The following is a 7,430-nucleotide window of genomic DNA, read 5'->3' as shown; positions in this document are numbered from 1 at the left end:
AACTAGGGCTTTTCTCTTCTTTATTTTCGTCCGTTCCTTCCAACATATGGCTTTTAATGTACATGCTATGCCTGTAAATGCTTAAAATTTATAAATACTTTTAGTGGAATGCCTACTCGCTGTTTTTGTTTGATTTTTAGTGATGCATGATCAGAGAAGTTTATAGATACGGCTCTCCATTCCTACTCCACTGACCCTCTTATCACACCAATCTCTCATGTGCCTCCCTCACTCAAAGATGTTTGGTGACTCCCTGGGCTCAAATGATCTCCCTCATTAGATCTTTCTCAATTTTCCGTGCTGTCATCCACTTCATCCCCCATTTATCCAGAGCTCCTAACAGTTTTTTTTTTTTTTGCCTTTTAATATAGAAATTGATGTAAAACGTCCTTATTCTCTGGTATAATTTAAGCTCATTGAGGACAGAGACTATATTTATATTTTCCCCCAGAATGTAGCACTTCTCCTTGCATATGGAAAATGAATGTTGGTTGAATGAATATTTTAAGTATCCTGTACCTCAAAGATTGATCCTAATAATATATTTTACATCCAAATAAATTGACTTTTTTTGGGGAGAGCACAATGGTAGTTAATAAGACACCGTTCAGGTTTAAACACTTATCCTTTTCGGGGGGGTGGGGGTAGGGGGGAGTCAGTGCTCCACAGCAGTTGCTAGGTTACAGGCCACAGCAACAAAAAGAAGTCACAGGAAGATGTTACCACAAGGTGGCAGAATGACATTGCTCTTCAATATAGGTTTTTTCAGAAGGAATTCTCTTTGGAAGTGTTGTTAGCTTACCCGTTAAGCTACCTTAGAGGCTGACATGTCCCTAGAAGAGAGTGCAGTAGGAGCTGAGGGATCCTCCTCACCCCTTCCCACTGAGCCCTGACTTTTGCAGAGGGCATCAGAGAAGGGGAGGGCCCATGTCCTGAGCTCACTGCGCTGGGAGGGATTAGGGCTCAGTGGGTCTGTCTCCTGCTCAGCCCTGCCCAGACGCAGCCACCACAGCTTCAGCACTTGGCGGGGAGGGGTAGTCAGGGTGCTAAGGAAGCTTCTGCTGGCAACTTCCCTCCTGCGCCAGGTCCTTCCACAGACCTCAGAGGGCCAAGCAGAAGCTGACATGTGATGATGTGAACAATGGGTACCCCGTATGCCCCTGTGTGTGTAAGCAGCCCATGTTCAGTCATCCAGGGTGCCCACATCACTAGTGCCCTGGACCGAGCAGAAGGCAGACAGCAAAGGAGTAAGTCCTTGGCTTGGACATTTGAGAGGCCAGTGGAGGGGTTCTGGGATTGGGGTATGTGTGTGTGTGTGTGTGTGTGTGTGTTGGGGAATAGCAAGGCATTCTGCTCTTACCCTCTCTCCCCAGGACTAGGGGCCTCTCCCCAGAGGGAAGCCCTGAGTAGAGTACAGTGGGGCCCTGGGCTTTGCCCTCTCCATCCCTCAGAACTGCCATATTGTTTGGGGGAGATAAGATCAGAGAGGCCAAGAGCCACCTTCCTGGTAGAACCTGGAGGGACCCAGAGCCAGGCGGAAGGACGGACAGCACCCCCCACCCATGCCAACATGACAAAACAAATGTCACCAAGGTCGAGGCACTGTTTTAAACACTGACTCACTGAATTCTCACGACCACCCCATGAGTGAAATGATTTTAATTTCCATTATTTTCAGGTGTGAAAACGAAGTTTCTGCCCTGGCTAGGCAACAGTGGGGCTGGGCTTCGTGTCCAAGCAGTCTTCAGGCTCATGCCTCCCATTTCAGTGCCCACTGCCTCCCCTGAACGGGGTGTGAGGAAACAAAGGAGGGCTTGGTCTGTAGGGAACTGAGGTCACATGATCTGAGACTCAACTGCAAGTTGTGTGGATCATCCTCCGAAGGCCAATCCAGACATCTGAGCAACCCTAGCAAGGATGAGACCCAGACCCTTCACCCCATCTGTGCCTGACATAAACTACAGTTACTCTGAGGAGAGGAACCAACCAAATGGATTGCTTTCTACCCTCCAGGGAATCCATGACTCAAAGTAAAAATTAAATTCAGTACCAGAAAAGTAAAGAAGAAAATCATTTCTTAGGTCTCTCACTTAGTAGGCTGAGGAAAAGGAAGAAAGCAAACACTATTTGAATATCTACTCTAGCCCAGGTATACTGAGCCTCCCCACAGCAGCAAGGGTTAATAATTCCCCCTCCATGTTAACTGAGCACCACCAGGAGCAGAGGTCGAGGCGCATGTGGAGCCAGAATCCAAACCTAGATCTGTCCAGTGGAAAAACACAGGGCATTTCCACCAAGCCATGAAGCTGGTTATTAGAGGTCAAGTTGCCCATGGCCACCATCTTACAGATGAGGACACTCAGCTCAGAGATGAAGTGCAGACTCTTGGCTGCTGCTCATCCCCTCTCCCAGTGCCTCCGACTGGCTCCACAGAAGATATAAGACTCCAGAATCTCCTCTCATTCCGTACAAGTGACTCCTCTCAGTTTGCAACTTCTGGCACCGCCTTATCTCAGATTTTGATAAAGGGAGCTTTGCTGAAAACCTCTTGGCGCTTGTTCAGTAGAGGAATTTTTAAAATCTAAATAGCTTTATTAGGGTACCATTGGCATGCAATAAATTGCATATTGACATACAATAAAATGCCCATTTAAACTGTGTAAGTGTCCATCACTTACACCACTAGCACACTGGAGACTGAAAATATCCATCCCCACCAAGTTTCCTGGTGCCTCTCCTTTGTGATCCCCCTCTCTCCCTCCTCCCCCAAAGCAACTGATGATCTGCTTTCCATCACTATAGATTAGTTGCATTTTGTAGACTTCCGTAGAAATGGATTCACACAGCAGTACTCTTTTTAGTCTGGATTCTTTTACTCAAAATAATTATTTTGAGATTCATCAATGTTTGTCAGTGTATCAATAACTCATTCCTGTGTATTGCTGGGTAATGTGTTGTAACCATTGCTTGTTTATCCATTCACTTATTGATGAACATTTGGGCTGTCTGCTATGAACATCGTGTACATGGTGTTGGACATATGTCTTCTTTTTTCCTAAGTAAATACCTAGGAATGGAGTGGATGGATTGTATGGTAAGTACACCTAACTTTTAAAAATACTATTAAATCATTTTTAAAAATAACTTGCAACATTTTACATTTCCAGCAGAACTGGGAGTTCCACTTTTCCACATCCTGGCCAGCACTTCATATGGTTCGTCTTTTTAATTTTAGCCTTTCTAGTAGGCATGTAGTGTTACCTCACTGTGGTTTTAATTTGCATTTATTTCCCTAGTGTCTAATGATGTTGAATATCTTTTCATGTGTTTATTTGCCATCCTTATATCTTTGGCAAAGTGTCTGTTCAAACTTTCGGCCCATTTTTACATTGGGTTGTTTGTTAATTGCTGAGTTTTGAGAGTTCTTTATATATCCTGGATACAAGTTTTTTTCAGATATATGCCTTCTAAAGATTTCCTCACTGATTATGTATATCTTCTCATTCTCTTAACAGAATCTTTTGAAGATCAGAGCTTTTAATTTTGATGAAATATAATTTTCAATTTGTTATTTTATGGATCATGCATTGTGTTATATGCAAGAAATCTTTGCCTAACCCAAGGTAACAGATCTGCTATGCTTTCATCTAGAAGTTTTATACATTTAGGTCTGCAATCTAATTTAAGCTAGTATTTATATATGGTTCAAGTTATAGATCTGAGTTCATTTTTTTTCATGTGGGTGTATAATTGTTCCAGCACCTTTTGCTGAAAAGACAATTCTTGGGGCACCTGGCTGGCTCAGTTGGTTAAACATGTGACTCTTGATTTCAGGTCAGGTCATGATCTCAGGGTCCTGAGATGGAGCCCTGAGTCAGTCTCTGTGCTCAGTGCAGGGTCTGCTTTGGATTCTTTCTCTCCCTCTGATCCACCCCCTCCTCCCTCTCTAAAAAAAAAGAAGGAAGGAAGGAAGGAAGGAAGGAAGGAAGGAAGGAAGGAAGGAAGGAAGGGAAGGAGGGAGGGAGGAAAGAAAGAAAGAAAGAAAGAAAGAAAGAAAGAAAGAAAGAAAGAAACAAAAATTCTTTCTCTCTTGCATTTCCTTTGAAACTTTATCAAAGATCAGTTGTCCGTATATGCGTGGGTTTATTTCTGGACTCTCTATTCTTCTCATCTACTTGTCTATCTTTATGCCAATGCTATACTGTTTTGATTGCAGTAGAACTTTTAAAAAATATTTTATTTATTTATTCATGAGAGACACAAAGAGAGAAAGAGGCAGAAACAGGAAGAGGGAGAAGCAGTCTTCCCGCAGGGAGCCTGATGCGGGACTTGGTCCCAGGACCTCAGGATCATGCCCTGAGCTGGAGGCAGACGCTCAACCCCTGAGCCACCCAGGTATCTCTGCAGCAGTAGAATTTAAGGTGTGATGAGCTTTAAAAAATGGCCCCAAGGTCCACTCCATCCTAGAGAGTCTGCCTCTCCCTCTTTCCTTCCCAGGACAAGGGGGAAACCTGCATTCTCTTCCCAGAGCTCAGCATGGTTCACATTTCACTTAAGTAGTCTTCGAACAGCCACCGCACAGTTTGCAGCAGAGAATATTCTGAGCTAATGTGGAGAATATAAATGGTGGGATTTCTGCAGAAAATTTACCTCCAAGAGAAGAAGAAGCATTCTTCTGAGAAACAAAGACCGTTAGTGTTCCTAGCACTGGGTCACCCAACTGGACACTTGCTACCCATTTCTGTAAAGATTTGCAGATAGGGAGACTGAAGTTAACCATTAAAATAAAGTTTGAGAATGATTAAAGAATTTATTGTGCCTGCCCCCTTTCCTCCCCTTTCCTCTTCTAGCGTCACTCCAAATCTCTCTGCTTTGAAAATTTTGAGCCAGTTATGTGCTAAAAAGGAGGTAGAATAAAAGGATCTCTCTCTCTTCTTACACACTAAGGGCATGGTATTGATGAATGTGGGAGCCTGGCAGCAGGGCACTGGAGAATTTGAACAAAACGTTAGGGAAATAGTGTGTATGGAATCTCTCTGTACTATCTTCACAAATTGTAAATATAAAACTATTCTAAAATTAAAATGTTATTTTTAAAAAGCCAGAGTAGCCATTTGAAAGAAAAGTTAGGGAAATGGAAGGTCTACTAAAACTGCTTTAAAAATAACACTGCAGTTCTAAAAAAAAAAAAAAAAAAAAAAAATCATCCTTTTTGTTAATTATATTCCCAACTGAAAAATGACCATTAACCTTCAACCTTCCAGCTGCTCCTATTTGATTGAATATTAATTTATTTCTTCAAGCTGTAAAGTTGTCTCTAGATGTCCATGGAACCGTGCAAGAGTGTTTTGGTTTCTCCTCAACCTCCCTGGGTGCAAACAGCCTTCCATCTGTTCCTTTTCTCCCCAACCCAAATTGAGTCATTTTTCTGGTTTAATCAGAGATAAGAGGAACAAATATTGAGAGTCTCCTCAAAGGAGAGTCCAGAGATTCTCTGTGCTTGTGGAAGGTATGAAAGCATGGGAATTCAAAGATTCATGGAATTCAGCCTATTGTCATGTATCACCACTGTTCTGACATAATAAAAATGGAGGCCATATGCACATCCATTCCATGAGCTGGAAATCAGGGTCTCCTGTTGACAAAGGCATTTCACTGAGGAGTAACCTACTAATGGAATAATCCCACATATGAATAAAGACAAAAACACAGGGGTCCATCACTTACTAACACCAACCAGTTGCTTATCTCCTGGGTATAGCTTTGCCCAAGAGGAAGGCCATCCAGTAAACATAGGTGTCAAAATGAAAGGAAGGGCCCTGGAAACTGAACACAACAATGCTTACTACTGAGTGGAATTCCATTAATGTCAGATCTATCTTAGACCTTGTCATAGAGACTCATTACTAAAAAAAAAAATCACAAGGAGCTAAAGAAGAGATGATTGCATAGTATCATCATAGTAAAAGGGCAGCATCAGTCTAAGACTTTGAGGTTCTTACCAATGGGATGGAGAAGGTATTAAAAATTCATTCAAAGGTCAGGTTAATCTTGACCTTTGGTGACCCTCAAGGAAAGCTACCTCCTGGGGTTCACTCATATGTGGGAGCAAGACCTGTGACTTGCTTGTAACCAAGAGAGTATGTCAGAGGTGATGGGATATCACTCCATGATTAAGTATGTAGAAGACTCTCTTTCTAGCAGACATGCTAGACTCTTCCTCGCTGGCCTTGAAAAAGCCACCATGAAGTAAATGGCCATGGTGGACAGGCCTATGTGGCAGAGAACCATGAATGAGTGACCCCTATTTGCTGAAAGCAGCCTCCAACAAGAACCTGAAGGCTTAGTTCTGTGATAAGAAATAAATGAATTCTGGTACAACCAAGGGAGTTTGGGGGCTGACCCTTCTCCAACAGAGCTTCTGATGACCCTACTGCATTGGCCAATATTTTAACTCTAACCTGGTGAGATGTTGCAGCCAAGAACCCAGCTAAGTGATGATCAGAGTCCTAACCCCCAGAAACTCTGAGATTATAAATGTGTTTTTTAAGAAGCTGCTATGTGTGGTAATTTGTTATGCACCAACAGCTACCTAATGCGTAGAGTAAGATATACTTTTGTGTGTTAACCACTTTTACTTTAAAATATAAAAATTTTGTTTCCCTTTGTGCTCCGAGAGGCATCCTTCCCCCACTCCCACTGCCATAGAGGAGACCCTGAAATCCAAGCTTGTGACAGATCCCATCTGAAACACATGATGGTGGAAAAAGTATGGTTTCCTGAATGAAACAAAACAAAACCCAGGATCCCATGACTAGAAGAAAAAGAAAGTAGAAGATGAACATCCTAAAAAATAACAATTTCCCACCTGAGAGTCCAACCCATTTAAAATGAGAGAGGAAGAAATAAACCCAGAGAGGTAAACAGCTTCCAAAATCATCACTCCACACAGGGTTAGAGGCAAAACTCTTTCCCCATCCTTAATCCAGGACTCTTATCACTAGAGCACATTATATGACTAATGTTTTTGGATGATCTTGTTTCTCTGTTCTTTTGACATATTTAGGAATATTTGCTCAGAAAGAAAGCATTAAAATCAAAGTGAAATAATTAGTGAAGATAAACAAAAGTTTTAAAAATCCAACAGTGGAATCAAACTTGTTATTTGGAAGAGAAACACCCATTTGGCTGCCCTTTTCAAACATTTCCAACTGGTTTGTGCATACTTGGGACTTCGAATTACTCCCACAATCAAGAACAACAGAGTAGAAAACATGAACCTGTTAAAGAAAGAAAAAAAAAGAATTCAGTTTTGGCTTCCACTCCTTACCCACCCCCCTTTTCCTTACATGTATAAACTCTCGGGGGTCTTTTATATAAAGAGATGGAAATGTAGGTGCTGTCATTGGAAGAAAGCTTTGACCTTACAG

At 42.1% G+C, this 7,430-nt stretch overlaps 1 long non-coding RNA gene across 2 annotated transcripts; it reads left to right on the top strand.

Moving 5' to 3' along the window:
• Nucleotides 1-889: 889 nt before the first annotated feature.
• On the top strand, nt 890-4,798 carry LOC144314684 (uncharacterized). Of its 2 annotated transcripts, XR_013380539.1 has the most exons (5): nt 890-1,247; nt 1,679-2,030; nt 3,168-3,215; nt 3,516-3,623; nt 4,498-4,798. It is a non-coding gene; the product is annotated as an uncharacterized LOC144314684 (long non-coding RNA). The 2 variants fall into 2 exon arrangements; XR_013380538.1 differs by having other exon boundaries at nt 900-1,247; nt 3,516-4,798.
• Nucleotides 4,799-7,430: the final 2,632 nt, after the last annotated feature.

The sequence above is a fragment of the Canis aureus genome, chromosome 1 (assembly GCF_053574225.1).
Source record: "Canis aureus isolate CA01 chromosome 1, VMU_Caureus_v.1.0, whole genome shotgun sequence".
Taxonomy (NCBI): Eukaryota; Metazoa; Chordata; class Mammalia; order Carnivora; family Canidae; genus Canis; species Canis aureus.
The sequence above is the reverse complement of the archived record's forward strand: the minus strand, read 5'-3'. Positions and strand labels throughout refer to the sequence as shown.